At 52.8% G+C, this 19,110-nt stretch overlaps 1 protein-coding gene across 1 annotated transcript in view; it reads right to left on the reverse strand.

Moving 5' to 3' along the window:
- Nucleotides 1-19,110, reverse strand: part of LOC140391353 (dynein heavy chain domain-containing protein 1-like) — a 275,539-nt gene that overhangs the window by 124,495 nt on the left and 131,934 nt on the right. The gene's annotated exons all lie outside the window — the stretch shown is intronic.

Raw genomic sequence — 19,110 nt, forward strand, 5'->3', positions numbered from 1 at the left:
ACTCCCTCAGTACTGACCCTCTGACAGTGCAGCACTCCCTCAGTACTGACCCTCTGACAGTGCGGCGCTCCCTCAGTACTGACCCTCTGACAGTGCGGCACTCCCTCAGTACTGACCCTCTGACAGTGCAGCACTCCCTCAGTACTGACCCTCTGAAGTGCGGTCCTCCCTCAGTACTGACCCTCTGACAGTGCAGCACTCCCTCAGCACTGACCCTCTGACAGTGCAGCACTCCCTCAGTACTGACCCTCTGACAGTGCGGCACTCCCTCAGTACTGACCCTCCGACAGTGCAACATTCCCTCAGTACTGACCCTCTGACAGTGCAACATTCCCTCAGTACTGACCCTCTGGCACAAAAGCAAAAAGGATAAGAGGGCCAATCCATGGCTTACAAAGGAAATTAGAAATAGTATCCAATCCAAGGAAGAAGCAGACAGATTGGCCAAGAAAAATAATAGGTCTGAGGATTGGTAGCAGTTTAGAATTCAGCAAAGAATGACGAAGGGAATGATTAAGAAGGGGAAAGTACAGTACGAAAGGAAGCTTGCAGGGAACATAAAGACCGACACTACAGTTAGAACAAAGAAAAGTACAGCACAGGAACAGACCCTTCGGCCCTCCAAGCCCGTGCCGACCATGCTGCCTGACTAAACTACAATCTTCTACACTTCCTGGGTCCGTATCCCTCTATTCCCATCCTATTCATGTATTTGTCAAGATGCCCCTTAAATGTCCCTATCGTCCCTGCTTCCACCACCTCCTCCGGCAGCGAGTTCCAGGCACCCACTACCCTCTGTGTAAAAAACTTGCCTCGTACATCTACTCTAAACCTTGCCCCTCGCACTTTAAACCTATGACCCCTAGTAATTGACCCCTCTACCCTGGGGAAAAGCCTCTGACTATCCACTCTGTCTATACCCCTCATAATTTTGTAGACCTCTATCAGGTCGCCCCTCAACCTCCTTCGTCCCAGTGAGAACAAACCGAGTTTATTCAACCGCTCCTCATAGCTAATGCCCTCCGCACCAGGCAACATCCCGGTAAATCTCTTCTGCACCCTCTCTAAAATCTCCACATCCTTCTGGGAAACAGGGGAATGCATAATAATGGACAAAGAAATGGCTGAGCAATTGAATACATACTTTGGTTCTGTCTCCACAATGAGTACACAAATCAGAAATGTTGGAGAATGAAAGGTTTAGTGAGAGGGAAGAACTGAGGGAGATCAACATTAGTAGAGAAATGGCGCTGGGAAAATTGATGGGATTGAAGGCAGATAAATCCCCAGGGCCTGAGAATCTGTATCCCAGAGAGCTTAAGGAGGTGGCTCTGGAAGTAGTGGATGCATTGGTGGTCATCTTCCGGGATTCTATAGATTCTGGAACTGTCCCTGCAGATTGGAGGGTAGCTCACGTCACTCTGATATTCAAAAAGGGAGGTAGAGAGAAAGCAGGGAATTATAGACCACACTCACTTTTCAAAGAGAACTGAGGGACTGCTGTGTGCTCTGTTTCACAGAGACATGGCTCACTCCTGCTTCACTGGACTATGCCCTACAACCAGAGGGCTTCTCAATCCACCGAATGGACCGTACGGCGGCCTCAGGCAAGGCAAGGGGATGTGGGGTCTGCCTCCTAATCAACACCTTCTAGTGCCTAGATGTAGCAACACTGGCGAGTTTCTGCTCGCCGGACCTAGAATACCTGACGCTATAATGTCGCCGCTACTACCTTCCGCGGGAGTTCAGCTCCGTTATCCTGACGGCAGTGTTATAACCTGCCAACTGACGATTGGCTGGGGACTAATGACTATCCCACAATCCTATGGGAGTATGAACTTCCCCAATGAGGAGGGCGGAGAAACTCCTACTATAAATAAGCTGGCCAGTCCAGGAAACGGCAGGAAGGAGAAGGTAGCAAGGGAAGTTACTGCTACTGTTATGTATATATTGTTATAGTAAATAAACTTTATTATTTTGTATCCTTAAAACTCGTGCTGGATTCTTCGGGGCCCTTACAAAACTGGCGACGAAGGTAAAAGTGAATAGCTGTCTACACTGCTGAAGCCACTTCCCTGGATTTTTGTTGGATACAGGTTGGAAGTTGTTTTCTATTATACCATGCCTCTGTACGGACGTTTGGATGTTTTTGATGCTGCGCTGGAAAGCTGGAACCAGTACACACAACGGATGCGTTACTATTTCCGGGCAAACAACATCACCGAAAACGAGCGCCAGGTGGTCATATTGCTCACCGCCTGCGGCCCGCATACGTTTGGGGTGATTAGGAGCCTTACGTACCCAGCTGCGCTGGACACCAAAACGTTTGATGAACTTGTAAATTTAGTGGGGCAACACTTTAACCCAACCCCGTCCACGATAGTTTAATACCGCTGAGAGGACCCCTGGAGAATCCCTTGCCGATTTTTTATCCAGGCTACGCGGAATTGCGGAATACTGTGACTATGGTGAGACCTTGTCAGAAATGTTACGCGACCGTTTGGTTTGCGGTATTAACACTGCGGCCACCCAGAGAAAGTTGTTAGCGGAGCCAACATTGACTTTTCAACAGGCAATACAAATAGTCTTGTCCCGAGAGAGCGCAGAGCGAGGAGTACAGGAGCTACAGGGAATGGAAGTGCATGCCTTGGGGCGCAACCCTTTCTGCCCAAAAACGTCCCCCCGCACTCCTGCGGTACCTTGGGCGAGGCAACGACCAGACCGACGCCAGTGGCCATCGGACATTCCTCCCCGAAGGGAGCCTTCTCCAGAGCCAATGGATGAGGAGCCATGTCCGTGTCAGACTTGTAGGCGCCGACCCTGTCGCGGACGGCGGTCCTGGGGACGCCAGAGGCGCCGTCGTTCCGACCGAAACTGGGACCTGCCCAGGGGCCGTAACTGGGACCAGCCCAGAGGCCGTACCTTCCATGTGGATGAACCTGCGGCGACCTCTCCTGAGGACGTGGAGACGGAGGACGACTGCCTGCAGCTGTATTGTGTGGCAGCTCCCCGTGTGGCCCCCATTAAGGTGACAGTACAGGTCAACGGCCACCCGCTGGAGATGGAGTTGGATACTGGCGCAGCGGTCTCCGTGATCGCCCAGAGGACATTCGACCGCATCAAGCAGGGTATACAGACCCTTACATTAACTGACTCACAGGCCAGGTTGGCCACCTACACGGGGGAACCACTGGACATTGCAGGAACTACAATGACCCCTGTTGTCTATGGACGCCAGGAGGGGCATTTCCCACTTATCGTAGTGCGTGGCCATGGGCCCAGCCTGTTGGGTCGGGACTGGTTGCGCCATTTGCGGTTGCAATGGCAGCACATCCTCCAAACAGTTTCTGGAGGGTTGACTGAGGTGCTAGGACGATACCCAGAGGTATTCCAGCCTGGTTTGGGGAAAATAAAAGGGGCCGTAGCCCGTATCCAAGTTGAACCAGGAGCCACGCCGCGCTATTTCCGGGCGCGCCCAGTGCCTTACGCTTTGCTCGAGAAGGTAGAAGGGGAGCTCACTCGTTTGGAGAGTTTGGGTATTATCAGGCCCGTCCGGTTTGCTGACTGGGCAGCACCAATTGTACCAGTAATGAAGCCAGATGCCACAGTTCGCTTGTGTGGCGACTATAAACTTACAGTGAATAGTTTCCCGACTCGACCGATACCCAATGCCTCGCATAGAGGATCTCTACGCGAAACTTGCAGGCGGACTCTCATTCACAAAATTAGATATGAGTCACGCCTACCTGCAGTTGGAGCTGGACCCTGCCTCCCGACCATATGTAACAATTAACACACACCGGGGCCTGTATGAATATACACGGTTGCCCTTTGGAGTATCCTCTGCCTGCGCAATTTTTCAACGTCTTATGGAGGGCATTTTGAGAGGTTTACCACGTGTGGGTGTCTACCTAGATAACGTGTTGATTACAGGGACGTCGGAGCAAGAGCATGTGGAAAATCTGGAGGCTGTCCTTAGACGCCTTTCGGAGGCTGGAGTCCGTCCGTTTACGTCACACAAAGTGCGTATTTCAGGCAAAAGAAGTAGTCTACCTCGGTTATCGGGTGGACCGCGAGGGTCTGCACCCCGTCGCAGAGAAGGTGCGTGCAATTCAACATGCCCCCACCCCGACTGATACTTCGCATCTTTGTTCTTTTCTCGGTCTCGTAAACTATTACGGGAAGTTCCTCCCCAATCTGGCAACTACGCTGGCCCCCTTGCACCTGCTGCTAAAGAAAAATCACACCTGCTTTCCGGCGGGTAAAGCAACAATTGTCGTCGTCTGGGTTACTAACCCACTATGATCCGGGAAAGCCTTTGCTCGTCACATGTGATGCATCCCCGTATGGTATTGGGGCCGTCCTGTCCCACAAGATGGAGAACGGGGCCGAGCGACCGATAGCTTTCGCCTCCCGCACATTGACTCCAGCGGAGAAAAAGTACGCGCAGATCGAGAAGGAGGGCCTGGCAGTGGTTTTCGCGGTGAAACGCTTCCACCAGTATGTGTACCGCCGCCATTTCACTATCGTGACTGATCATAAGCCCCTGCTGGGACTCTTCAGAGAAGATAAGCCAATACCGCCCATTGCTTCTGCACGGATCCAGCGCTGGGCTTTGTTGCTTGCTGCATATGAATATTCTCTGGAGCACAAACCAGGGACGCAGATAGCAAATGCCGACGCACTGAGCCGATTGCCTTTATCGACCGGCCCCATGTCGACCCCCACGACCGGTGAGGTGGTCGCAACCCTAAATTTTATGGACACCTTGCCTGTCACGGCATCACAGATCCGTGAGTGGACCCAGACGGAGCCAGTCCTGTCAAAGGTTCGGCACATAGTCCTGTATGGTGGGCAGCATAGACAGCTCCCAGGCGAGTTCGGGCATTTTTCTCCAAGCTGTCAGAGTTCAGCGTGGAAGACGGCATCCTCTTGTGGGGGACGCGTGTGATTGTCCCGGAAAAAGGCCAGGAGCTGATATTATCAGACTTGCACAATGGGCATCCGGGCGTGACCAAGATGAAAATGTTGGCCCGGAGTTATGTCTGGTGGCCAGGCCTCGACACCGACATTGAGAAGGTGGCCCAAAACTGCTCCATTTGCCAGGAGCATCAGAAGCTTCCGCTGGCCGCGCCCCTACATCACTGGGAATGGCCAGGGCGGCCTTGGGCACGCTTACATGCAGATTTCGCAGGCCCTTTTCAGGGATCCATGTTCCTTCTGCTAATTGACGCCCAGTCCAAATGGCTGGAGGTGCATAAGATCCAGGGGACAACGTCCTGCGCAACAATTGAAAAAATGCGTTTATCATTTAGTACGCATGGCCTCCCCGAGGTGCTTGTCACGGATAATGGCACTCCATTCACGAGTGAGGAGTTTGCTAGGTTTACAAAGATGAACGGCATCCGCCATATCCGCACTGCCCCTTACCACCCGGCTTCAAATGGGTTGGCAGAGCGTGCAGTGCAAACATTCAAAAGAGGCCTAAAGAAGCAGTCTTCCGGATCAATGGACACGAGACTGGCTCGGTTTTTGTTTACGTACAGGACCACCCCCCATACAGTGACTGGGGTAGCTCCCGCAGAACTCCTAATGGGCCGGAGACTTCGCACCCGCCTTAGTATGGTCTTCCCGGACATTGGCGCAAAAGTACGCCGCACACAAGAACGGCAGGGACCGGGATTGTCTCGGCATCGTCCGATTCAGCAGTTTGCGCCCGGTGACCCAGTATTCGTGCGGAATTTTGCTGGTGGTGCCCAATGGGTTCCTGGTGTAATCTTTCGCCAAACGGGCCCTATATCGTATCAAGTGCAAGCCCAGGGTCGTCTCCAGCGAAAACATGTAGACCACGTCCGGTCCAGAAGATCATCCCCGCAAAAGATTCCCCGCCCCCGGAGCTCAGTTCAACAGCGGCAAAGACCAGAAACAAGGGAAGGTAGTCCTCCAAATCTTCCACTGGTGCCTCACTCAAAGCCTGCACAGGTCGTGACGGGACCGAATGGGGATAGAGACGCTGACATGACGGAGGCAGCAGACTCTGACTCTGAGATGGAGACACAGGATGAATCAGAGGGGGAATCCTCGGGTCCACAGGCTGTGGATGTACAACCGCGCCGTTCATCACGGATGCGCCGGTCTCCGTCTCGTTATACGCTGTCAGATCCAGCGCCGCGTGCGAATGGCGTCCGGCCTGCGGCCAAACGAGTTCGACGCCTTCCTTCGCCAGGGCCTACGGTGGATTCCTTGGACTTTGGGGGGGGAGGGATGTTATAACCTGCCTACTGACGATTGGCTGGGGACTAATGACTATCCCACAATCCTGTGGGAGTATGAACTTCCCCAATGAGGGGGGCGGAGAAACTCCTACTATAAATAAGCTGGCCAGTCCAGGAACCGGCAGGAAGGAGAAGGTAGCAAGGGAAGTTACTGCTACTGTTATGTATATATTGTTATAGTAAATAAACTTTATTATTTTGTATCCTTAAAACTCGTGCTGGATTCTTCGGGGCCCTTACAAAAGGCAGTTTACATCCCACCCCATGCGAAAGTGAAAATCGCACTGAACTAAATATTCACCACCACAAGTAACCTAGAAACAAAACATCCCGAGGCCTTGTTCATCATGGCCGGGGACTTCAATCAGGCCAAGCTCAAGAGCGTACTACCAAATTACCACCAACACGTCACCTGTTCCACCAGATGCCCAAACATCCTGGATCACTGCTACTCAAATATCAGACATGCCTACCGCTCTATCGCCCGCCCACACTTTGGCAAATCTGACCACAAGGCTGTGCTCCTGCTCCCGGCTTGTAAGCAAAAACTGAAGCGGGAGAATCCGTCAAAGAAAGTTGTGCATTGTTGGTCTGAGGAATCGGACGATCTCCTACGGGACTGCTTGGAGTCAGTGGACTGGTCAGTATTTAAATACTCTGCGACCAGCCTGAACGAGTACGCCACTACAGTAACTGACTTCATTAGTAAGTGTGTCGGAGACTGTCTGCCAAAGAAGCGAATCCGCGTGTTTCCCAACCGGAAACCTTGGATGAACAGGGATATCCACTGCTCGCTGAAGTCTAGGTCTGAGGCGTTCAAGTCAGGCGACCCTGACCTCTACAAGAAAGCCAGATATGATCTAAAGAAATCCATCAAAGATGCCAAAAGACAGTACCGGACCAAGCTCGAGTCCCAGGCCAGCCACACGGACTCCCGCCGACTATGGCAAGGTCTGCAAGACATAACGGGCTACAAGATGAAGGCATGTAAAATCGTCGGCTCCAATGCACCCCTCCCTGATCAGCTCAACGCATTCTATGCCCGCTTTGAGCAAGAGGTCATCGAGAGCCGAGGTCACCACTGCAGACGTCAGAGCAGCCTTCTTGAAGGTCAACCCTCGGAAAGCCACTGGTCCGGATGGGGTACCCGGATGAGCACTCAGGTCTTGCGCGGATCAGCTGGCGGGGGCATTCGCAGACATCTTCAACCTCTCTCTACAACAATCTGAGGTCCCTATCTGCTTCAAGAAGCCGACCATCATCCCTGTCCCACAAAATAGCCAAGAAGCGTGCCTTAATGACTATCATCCAGTGGCTCTGACATCCATCATCATGAAGTGCTTCAAAAGGTTAGTCATGGCACAAATAAACTCCAGCCTCCCGGATTGCCTTGATCCACTACAGTTCGCCTACCGCTGCAACAGGTCCACAGCAGGCGCCATCTCCATGGCCCTGCACTCTATCCTGGAACACCTAGATAACAAAGACACCTATGTCAGACTCCTATTTATCGACTACAGCTCAGCCTTCAACACCATCATTCCTATGAAACTCATCTCCAAACTCCGTGGCCGTGGATGCAGAGCTGGGCTGAGAAGTGGCAGATGGAGTTTAACCCTGAAAAGTGTGAGGTTGTCCATTTTGGAAGGACAAACATGAATGTGGAATACAGGGTTAACGGTAGGGTTCTTGGCAATGTGGAGGAGCAGAGAGATCTTGGGGTCTATTTCACAGATCTTTGATTTATGAAGGGAAAATCATGCTTGACAAATCTATTGGAATTCTTTGAAGATGTAACCAGTACAGTTGACAAGGGGGAGCCAGTCGATGTGGTATATTTGGACTTTCAGAAGGGGATTGACAAAGTCCCGCATAAGAGATTATTGTGCAAGATTAATACACAGGGGATTGGGAAGTGTATTGAGAAAACTGGTTGGCAGAGAGGAAACAAAGAGTAGGGATTAATGGGTCCTTTTCAAATTGGCAGGCAGTAACTAGTGGGGTGCCACAGGGATCGGTGCTGGGACCCCAGCTATTCACAACAAATATTAATGATTTGGATGAGGGAACAAAATGTAACATCTCCAAGTTTGCAGATGACACCAAGTTAGGTGGGAGGGTGAATTGTGACGAGGATGCAGGGATCCTACAGCAAGATTGGGCGAGTGGGCAAATCAATGGCAAATGCAGTATAATTTGGATAAGTGTGAGATTATTCACTTTGGAAGCAGAAACAGGAAGGCAGATTACAACCTGAATGGTTGTAAATTGGGAGGGGGGAGTGTGCAGCGGGACCTGTCAGTGATTTGGCCTCCACAGCCTTCTGCGGCAAAGAGTTCCACAGATTCACCACCCTCTGGCTGAAGAAATTCCTCCTCATCTCTGTTTTAAAGAATCGTCCCTTTAGTCTGAGATGGTGTCCTCTGGTTCGAGTTTTTCCTACAAGTGGAAACATCCTCTCCACGTCCACTCTATCCAGGCCTCGCAGTATCCAGTAAGTTTCAATAAGATCCCCCCTCATCCTTCTAAACTCCAACGAGTACAGACCCCGAATCCTCAACCATTCCTCATACGACAAGCTCTTCATTCCAGGGATCATTCTTGTGAACCTCCTCTGGACCCTTTCCAAGGCCAGCACATCCTTCCTGGAGATGCCAAGTTTGTTATCGTATCCCGCACCCTCTTTCCGGCTGTCAATCCCCTGCCTCCCCCCCACCTCCCTGGTTCTCCTCTCTTGTTCCCTGGTCCTTCCCTCTCCCCCCCGCTTCAGCCCCCTCCCCCCCTCCTGTGGTTCGCCTTTCTTTCCTCTTCGGTTTAGCTGTCCCCACCCCCCCCCCCCCCCCCCCCCCCGCCCCTCGGCCCGGTCTATCTCTCCCTCTCATGCTTTGGCTACTTTCCCCTGATTCTTGGCTACCTGGCTATTTTTCTGCTTGTTCGTTGGCCACAAACAGGTCTCGGAACAATTGGGTGAATGGCTCCCACGTTCTGTGGAAGCCGTCGTCTGACCCTCGGGTGGCGAATTTGATTTTCTCCATTTGGAGAGATTCCGAGAGGTCGGACAGCCAGTCTGCAGCTTTGGGTGGTGCTGCTGACCGCCAGCCAGTCCGCAGCTTTGGGTGGTGCTGCTGACCGCCAGCCAGTCTGCAGCTTTGGGTGGTGCTGCTGACCGCCAGCCAGTCTGCAGCTTTGGGTGGTGCTGCTGACCGCCAGCCGAACAGGATTCTACGCCGGGCGATCAGGGAGGCCAAGGCAAGGGCGTCCGCTCTCCTCCCCAGGAAACCCCGAAGACCGCCACTTTTGGGCATGCCTCCACCCTCAACCCCACCACTTTGGACATTGCCTCGAAGAAGGCTGTCCAGTACCCAGCAAGTTTGGGGCAAGACTAGAGCATGTGGGCGTGGTTGGCCGGGTCTCCACGGCACCATTCACGTCTATCCTCCACCTCCGGGAAGAACCTACTCATACGGGTTCTTGTTAAGTGGGCTCTATGTACCACTTTTAGTTGCATCAGGCTGAGCCTTGCGCACGTGGAGGTGGAGTTGACCCTATGCAGTGCTTCGCTCCAGAGTCCCCACCCTATTTCGATCCCCAGGTCCTCCTCCCATTTCTTTCTTGTTGCCTCCAGTACGGTGTCGGCCCTTTCTACCAGTTGGTCATACATGTCGCTACAGTTTCCTTTATCTAGTATGCTTGCATCCAGTAACTCTTCCAGTAGTGTCTGTCATGGCGGTTGTGGGTATGTCTTTGTCTACTTTTGTAGGAAGTTTTTTAGTTGTAGATACCTTAGCTCGTTCACCCTGGCCAGCTGGAATTTTTCTGTCAGTTCGTCCAGTGTTGCGATCCTGCTGTCCGTGTTTAGGTCCCTGACTGTCAGTGTCCCTCCGCCCTGCCCCCACCTTTTGAAGGTGGCATCAGTCAGCGCTGGTGTGAACCTATGGTTGTTGCAGATGGGAGCTTTGTCCGACATTTTGGTCAGGCCAAATTGCTGCCGTAGTTGGTTCCAGAGTTGGAGGGTTGCTATCACCACCGGGCTGGAGTGTTTTTTGGGTGGGGATGGGAGTGCTGCCGTGGCAAGGGCCCGGAGGGAGGTCCCCTTACAGGAGGCCTCTTCCACGCGCACCCACTCGGCTACTGGCTCCTTGATCCATCCCCTTATTCGCCCGGCCTTCGCCGCCCAGTGGTAGAATTGTAGGTTTGGGAGGGCTAGCCCCACCACTGGATTTTGTTTTTTGTAGGACTGTGGTAGTACCAGGTATTGCGGTACCTAAGAGGCTGATGACCATTGGTTAGACCCAGGAGTCTACCATTGGCTGTATTGCGTAGCTCCGCCCTGAAGGCAGAGTATAAGAGATGGTACCGTCCCAGCAGCCTTCACTTTCTGTACCGAAGCTGCTGGGGAACAAGTTCTAGTCGATTAAAGCCTCAGTTATGGAATCACTTGGTCTTGAGTGTAATTGATCGCGCATCAATTTAATCTACTAGATTTAAGCTGGAAGGATGGATCTCCGAATCAAACCGGAGTGCCTACAACTCAGCCCCCACGCGGAGAACTCGGCTGCAATATTTAAACACTGGCTGGCATGCTTTAAAGGCTACCTCGAGACGGCCGGAGGCACCCCCTCAGAAGGACAGAAAATGCATCTCCTGCGCTCAAGGGTCAGCCCTGGGATCTACCCCCTTATCGAGGAGGGGGAGAACTATGATGCCACGATCGAACTGTGGGAAGGACATTATATCCGCCCTGTAAATCAGGTCTATGCACGTCACCTGCTTGCTCCAAGACAGCAAAGCCCTGGGGAATCGTTGGAAGATTTTTACCGGGCGCTACTGGTGCTGGGCTGAAACTGTGGCTGCCCGCAGGTTTCGGGGAGCGAGCACACGGACCTTTTAATCAGGGAGATTTTCGTAGCAGGTATGAGCTCCTCAGATATCCGCCGAAGACTGCTAGAAAGGGACACCCTGGGACTTAGAGAGGCACGGGCCCTGGCACGGTCCATGGACGTTGCCTACAAAAACGTGCGGTCCTATGCGCCCGCCCGGGCGGCAGCCCCGCAGCGGCAGCCCCACAGACCTTCCCCCTGACCCCGCTGGCCTGCGCTGCGAGACGGTCCGCTAACACCGCCGGGCCCCGCTGTTTCTTCTGCGGGCAGGCGAATAATCCCCGCCCGCGCTGCCCGGCCCACACCGCCACCTGCAAAGGGTGCGGCAAGAAGTGCCACTTTGTGGGGGTCTGCCAGGCCCGCGCCGTGGCCGCGGTCTCCAGCGACTATGGACCGCCGCGGCAAACCCCCTCAGGCCCCGACCGGCCAGCGCTCACCGCCACCCCCCTATCCCAGGGCCACATGCGACCCACGGGCGTGGCCATCTTGCCCCCCGGACACCACGCTGGACGGGTGGGTGCTGCTATTTTGTCCATCGCTGCCGCCATCTTCTTCATCCCCGGACACCATGTGCGACCCATGGTTGACGCCATCTTGGATGGGGCCCCAGGCCCCCAGCACGGCCGACTACACGCTGCCCGATCAGAACTCGCAACTGCTTCATCTGGCCTCGGTGACACTGGACCAAAGTCGACCCCGGACACTCGCAACAGCAACAACGACGGTTTTCATCAACGGCCACGAGACGTCTTGCCTGATTGACTCTGGGAGCACGGAAAGCTTTGTTCACCCCGACACGGTAAGGCGCTGTTCACTTGTAACCCACCCTGTAAACCAAAGGATCTCCCTGGCCTCCGGGTCACACTCGGTGGAGATAAAGGGGTTCTGCCTAGCGAACCTCACTGTCCAAGGCAGGAAATTCGACAATTTCCGCCTGTACGTCCTGCCACACCTCTGCGCGGCTACCCTCCTGGGGCTGGATTTCCAATGTAACTTGCAAAGCCTGACCTTTAAATTCGGCGGCCCTATACCTCCCCTTACTGTCTGCGGTCTTGCGACCCTTAAGGTCGACCCGCCTTCCCTGCTTGCGAACTTCACCCCGGATTGCAAACCCGTCGCCACCAGGAGCAGGCGGTACAGTGCCCAGGACCGGGCCTTCATCAGGTCAGAGGACCGAAGGCTGCTGGGGGAAGGGGTCATTGAAGCGAGCAACAGTCCCTGGAGAGCTCAAGTAGTGGTGGTAAAGACCGGGGAGAAGCATAGGATGGTCATTGACTACAGCCAGACCATCAACAGGTTTACGCAGCTGGACGCGTACCTTCTCCCCTGTATAGCCGACCTGGTGAACAGGATCGCACAATACAAGATCTTCTCCACGGTGAATCTCAAGTCCGCCTACCACCAGCTACCCCTCCGTAATAGTGACCGCAAGTACACGGCTCTATCAATTTTTAAGAGTTCCCTTTGGTGTCACTAATGGGGTCTCGGTCTTCCAGCGAGAGATGGACCGAATGGTTGACCGGTACGGCTTACGCACAACGCTCCCGTATCTGGATAACGTCACCATCTGCGGCCATGACCAGCAGGACCACGACACCAACCTCCGCAAATTTCACCAGACCGCGCAAATCCTTAACCTGACATACAATAAGGATAAATGCGTGTTTAGCACCAACCGTCTAGCGATTCTAGGCTACGTAGTGCGAAATGGAGTTATGGGCCCCGACCCTGAGCGCATGCGCCCCCTTATGGAGTTCCTCCTCCCTCACTGCCCCAAGGCCCTGAAGCGCTGCCTTGGGTTTTTCAGCTATTACGCACAGTGGGTCCCCAACTACGCATACAAACCCCAACCCCTAATCTAGTCCACAGCCTTCCCCCCGTCGACGGAGGCCCGCCAGGCCTTCAGCCGCATCAAAGCAGACATTGCAAAGGCCACGATGCACGTCATAGACGAGTCCCTCCCCTTCCAGGTCGTGAGCGATGCGTCCGACGTAGCTCTGGCGGCCACCCTCAACCAAGCGGGCAGGCCCGTGGCTTTCTTCTCCCGTACCCTCCATGCTTCCGAAATTCGCCATTCCTCGGTCGAAAAAGAGGCACAAGCCATAATAGAAGCTGTGAGACATTGGAGGCATTACCCGGCCGGCAGGAGATTCACTCTCCTCACGGACCAACGGGCGGTTGCCTTCATGTTCGATAATGCACAGCGGGGCAAGATTAAAAACGACAAGATCTTGTGGTGGAGGATAGAACTCTCCACCTTCAACTACGAGATCCTGTACCGTCCCGGGAAGCTAAACGAGCCTCCTGATGCCCTGTCCCGCGGCACTTGTGCCACCACACGAGTGGACCGCCTCCGAGCCCTCCACGAGGACCTCTGCCACCCGGGGGTCACTCCTTTCTTCCACTTCGTCAAGACCCGCAACCTGCCCTACTCCATCGAGGAGGTCAGGACAGTCACCAGGGACTGCCAAATCTGCGCGGAGTGCAAACCGCACTTCTACCGGCCAGAGAGGGCGCACCTGATAAAGGCTTCCCGTCCCTTTGAACGTCTCAGCATGGATTTCAAAGGCCCCCTCCCCTCCACCGACCGCAACACGTACTTCCTAAACGTGATTGGCGAGTACTCCCGGTTCCCTTTCGCCATCCCCTGCCCAGACATGACCACAACCACCGTCATCAAGGCCCTCCAGGATATCTTTACACAAGTCGGACCCGTTGGTCGAGAGGGTCCACCTGCTGCACGCTAACCCCCAGTACGCCTACGTGGCGTTCCCTGACGGCCGGCAAGATACGGTCTCCCTACGGGACCTGGCGCCCGCCGGAACCCCACGCGCACCCGAACCATTGCCCCCCACCCCCACCCCCTCCACAGCAGCTCACTGGAGGGTCAGTATTCCCGCCGCTCCTACCTAGGCCCCCCCCCCCCGTCAACCTTTTGCCCCAACAGCGCCACCTAGGGGTGACAAAGCTGCCAGGGAGGACAAAACCACGCTCCCGGAGTCGCAACCACCGGGACCCCCACCAGAATCACCACCGAAGCCCAGACGATCCAGAAGGACGACCAGGCCACCCGATCGACTGATTGCTTCGCTGTGACTTTAACCGTGAACGAACACTTTGTAAATGTTCTCGACAGCCCTGTAAGGAGGTATCACGGTACCTCCATACCTGATCATACCATGATTAGTAAGTTTGCAGACGACACAAAGGTTGGTGGAATTGCGGATAGCGATGAGGACTGTCAGAGGATACAGCAGGATTTAGATTGTCTGGAGACTTGGGCGGAGAGATGGTAGATGGAGTTTAATCCGGACAAATGTGAGGTAATGCATTTTGGAAGGGCTAATGCAGGTAGGGAATATACAGTGAATGGTAGAACCCTCAAGAGTATTGAAAGTCAAAGAGATCTAGGAGTACAGGTCCACAGGTCATTGAAAGGGGCAACACAGGTGGAGAAGGTAGTCAAGAAGGCATACGGCATGCTTGCCTTCATTGGCCGGGGCATTGAGTATAAGAATTGGCAAGTCATGTTGCAGCTGTATAGAACCTTAGTTAGGCCACACTTGGAGTATAGTGTTCAATTCTGGTCGCCACATTACCAGAAGGATGTGGAGGCTTTAGAGAGGGTGCAGAAGAGATTTACCAGAATGTTGCCTGGTATGGAGGGCATAAGCTATGAGGAGCGATTGAATAAACTCGGTTTGTTCTCACTGGAACGAAGGAGGTTGAGGGGCGACCTGATAGAGGTATACAAAATTATGAGGGGCATAGACAGAGTGGATAGTCAGAGGCTTTTCCCCAGGGTAGAGGGGTCAATTACTAGGGGGCATAGGTTTAAGGTGAGAGGGGCAAGGTTTAGAGTAGATGTACGAGGCAAGTTTTTTACGCAGAGGGTAGTGGGTGCCTGGAACTCATTACCGGAGGCGGTAGTGGAAGCAGGGACGATAGGGACATTTAAGGGGCATCTTGACAAATATATGAATAGGATGGGAATAGAAGGATACGGACCCAGGAAGTGTAGAAGATTGTAGTTTAGTCGGGCAGTATGGTCGGCACGGGCTTGGAGGGCCGAAGGGCCTGTTCCTGTGCTGTACTTTTCTTTGTTCTTTGTTTGTTTGTTAAAGGCGACTGTTACCACTGGCCTCCACCCCCGCCGGACTCTTTTTTAACAGAGCGTGAATGTGGTAGCACCAGGTATTGCGGTACCTAAGAGTCGGATGACCATTGGTTAGACCCAGGAGTCTACCATTGGCTGTATTATGTAGCACCGCCTTCAAGAGATGGTGCCGTCCCAGCAGCCTTCACTTTCTGTACCGAAGCTGCTGGGGAACAAGTTCTAGTCGATTAAAGCCTCAGTTATGGAATCACTTTGTCTTGAGTGTAATTGATCGCGCATCAAGGACCTTCTTTGGGATCCTAGCATTCTTCCCCCCCCCCCCATACGAACGCCATGATTAGTTTGTCTAGTGCTTTGAAAAAAGCCTTGGGGATGTAGATTGGAATGGATCTAAGTAGGAAGAGTGTGGTAGTATGCATTAGGGGTCATGTGGGACTGTGAAGCCGTGATGTCATTGGCTGACAGATCCCGGGTCCTGGTTGGCTGTTGACCTCTAGCTCCGCCCTGAAGGCGGAGTAGAATATTGACATCGCTGGTTTAGCTCACTGGGCTAAATCGCTGGCTTTGTAGTTATTATGGGAGACTTTAACTTTCCAAATATTGACTGGAAAAGATATAGTTCGAGTACATTAAATGGGTCGTTTTTTGTACAGTGTGTGCAGGAGGGTTTCCTGACACAATATGTTGACAGGCCAACAAGAGGCGAGGCCACGTTGGATTTGGTTTTGGGTAATGAACCAGGCCAGGTGTTGGATTTGGAGGTAGGAGAGCACTTTGGGGACAGTGACCACAATTCGGTGACGTTTACGTTAATGATGGAAAGGGATAAGTATACATCGCAGGGCAAGAGTTATAGCTGGGGGAAGGGCAATTATGATGCCATTAGACGTGACTTGGGGGGGATAAGGTGGAGAAGTAGGCTGCAAGTGTTGGGCACACTGGATAAGTGGGGCTTGTTCAAGGATCAGCTACTGCGTGTTCTTGATAAGTATGTACCGGTCAGACAGGGAGGAAGGCGTCGAGCGAGGGAACCGTGGTTTACCAAGGAAGTGGAATCTCTTGTTAAGAGGAAGAAGGAGGCCTATGTGAAGATGAAGTGTGAAGTTTCGGTTGGGACGATGGATAGTTACAAGGTAGCGAGGAAGGATCTAAGGAGAGAGCTAAGACGAGCAAGGAGGGGACATGAGAAGTATTTGGCAGGAAGGATCAAGGAAAACCCAAAAGCTTTCTATAGGTATGTCAGGAATAAGCGAATGACTAGGGAAAGAGTAGGACCAGTCAAGGACAGGGATGGGAAATTGTGTGTGGAGTCTGAAGAGATAGGCGAGATACTAAATGAATATTTTTCGTCAGTATTCACTCAGGAAAAAGATAATGTTGTGGAGGAGAATGCTGAGCCCCAGGCTAATAGAATAGATGGCATTGAGGTACGTAGGGAAGAGGTGTTGGCAATTCTGGACAGGCTGAAAATAGATAAGTCCCCGGGACCTGATGGGATTTATCCTAGGATTCTATGGGAGGCCAGGGAAGAGATTGCTGGACCTTTGGCTTTGATTTTTATGTCATCATTGGCTACAGGAATAGTGCCAGAGGACTGGAGGACAGCAAATGTGGTCCCTTTGTTCAAAAAGGGGAGCAGAGACAACCCCGGCAACTATAGACCGGTGAGCCTCACGTCTGTAGTGGGTAAAGTCTTGGAGGGGATTATAAGAGACAAGATTTATAATCATCTAGATAGGAATAATATGATCAGGGATAGTCAGCATGGCTTTGTGAAGGGTAGGTCATGCCTCACAAACCTTATTGAGTTCTTTGAGAAGGTGACTGAACAGGTAGACGAGGGTAGAGCAGTTGATGTGGTGTATATGGATTTCAGCAAAGCGTTTGATAAGGTTCCCCACGGTAGGCTATTGCAAGAAATACGGAGGCTGGGGATTGAGGGTGATTTAGAGATGTGGATCAGAAATTGGCTAGCTGAAAGAAGACAGAGCGTGGTGGTTGATGGGAAATGTTCAGAATGGAGTACAGTCACAAGTGGAGTACCACAAGGATTTGTTCTGGGGCCGTTGCTGTTTGTCATTTTTATCAATGACCTAGAGGAAGGCGCAGAAGGGTGGGTGAGTAAATTTGCAGACGATACTAAAGTCGGTGGTGTGGTCGATCGTGTGGAAGGATGTAGCAGGTTACAGAAGGATATAGATAAGCTGCAGAGCTGGGCTGAGAGGTGGCAAATGGAGTTTAATGTAGAGAAGTGTGAGGTGATTCACTTTGGAAGGAATAACAGGAATGCGGAATATTTGGCTAATGGTAAAGTTCTTGAAAGTGTGGATGAGCAGAGGGATCTAGGTGTCCATGTAAAGAGATCCCTGAAAGTTGCCACCCAGGTTGATAGGGTTGTGAAGAAGGCCTATGGAGTGTTGGCCTTTATTGGTAGAGGGATTGAGTTCCGGAGTCGGGAGGTCATGTTGCAGCTGTACAGAACTCTGGTACGGCCGCATTTGGAGTATTGCGTACAGTTCTGGTCACCGCATTATAGGAAGGACGTGGAGGCTTTGGAGCGGGTGCAGAGGAGATTTACCAGGATGTTGCCTGGTATGGAGGGAAAATCTTATGAGGAAAGGCTGATGGACTTGAGGTTGTTTTCGTTGGAGAGAAGAAGGTTAAGAGGAGACTTAATAGAGGCATACAAAATGATCAGGGGGTTGGATAGGGTGGACAGTGAGAGCCTTCTCCCGCGGATGGATATGGCTGGCACGAGGGGACATAACTTTAAACTGAGGGGTAATAGATATAGGACAGAGGTCAGAGGTAGGTTCTTTACGCAAAGAGTAGTGAGGCCGTGGAATGCCCTACCTGCTACAGTAGTGAACTCGCCAACATTGAGGGCATTTAAAAGTTTATTGGATAAACATATGGATGATAATGGCATAGTGTAGGTTAGATGGCTTTTGTTTCGGTGCAACATCGTGGGCCGAAGGGCCTGTACTGCGCTGTATTGTTCTATGTTCTATGTTCTATAAGAACCAGGAGTTCTCCCCCGCAGGCCAGTCTGTTACTGAACTGCGGGGAACAAGTCACGCTTAATAAAGCCTCATCGACTTCATCTCTATTCGTCTCTCGTGAGTCTTTGTGCGCTACAATTTATTAAGCGTGCTTAAAGGACTATGGAGCTCAGGATCATCCCAGAATGCCTGAGGATCAGCCCCCACGCAGTGAACTCAGCAGCAGTTTTCAAACACTGGCAGACTTGTTTTGAGGCCTACCTCAGAACAGCCCCCAGCCGGGTCACAGAAGACCAGAAACTACAGGTCCTGCACTCGAGGGTATGCCCGGAAATTTTCCCTCTCATCGAAGACGCAGAGGATTTCCAGACGGCGTTCGCAGCACTAAAGAGCATCTATGTTCGCCCAGTGAACCAGATCTACGCACGCTACCAACTCGCAATGAGACGGCAAAGTCCCGGAGAATCGCTGGACGAATTCTACGCCGCGCTGCTAATTTTGGGACGGGCCTGCAGCTGCCCGCCGGTAAACGCGATTGAACACATGGACATGTTGATGCGCGATGCTTTTGTCGCAGGTATGAACTCTCCCCAAATCCGCCAAAGACTTTTGGAAAAAGAGTCGCTGGGACTCTCAGAGGCACGGGCCCTTGCAGCCTCCCTGGATGTAGCCGCGCGAAACGCCCGCGCGTACGGCCCCGACCGCGCGGCAGCCCCTTGGGCTCCGTGGACCCCCGTCGCGACAAACCCCCCCCCACACACCCCACAGGCTTGCGCGGTTCAGACTCCAAGTCGTCCCGGGGGGGCCCGCTGCTATTTCTGCGGCCAGGCGTAACA

Source organism: Scyliorhinus torazame, chromosome 15 (assembly GCF_047496885.1).
Source record: "Scyliorhinus torazame isolate Kashiwa2021f chromosome 15, sScyTor2.1, whole genome shotgun sequence".
NCBI classification, from domain to species: domain Eukaryota; kingdom Metazoa; phylum Chordata; class Chondrichthyes; order Carcharhiniformes; family Scyliorhinidae; genus Scyliorhinus; species Scyliorhinus torazame.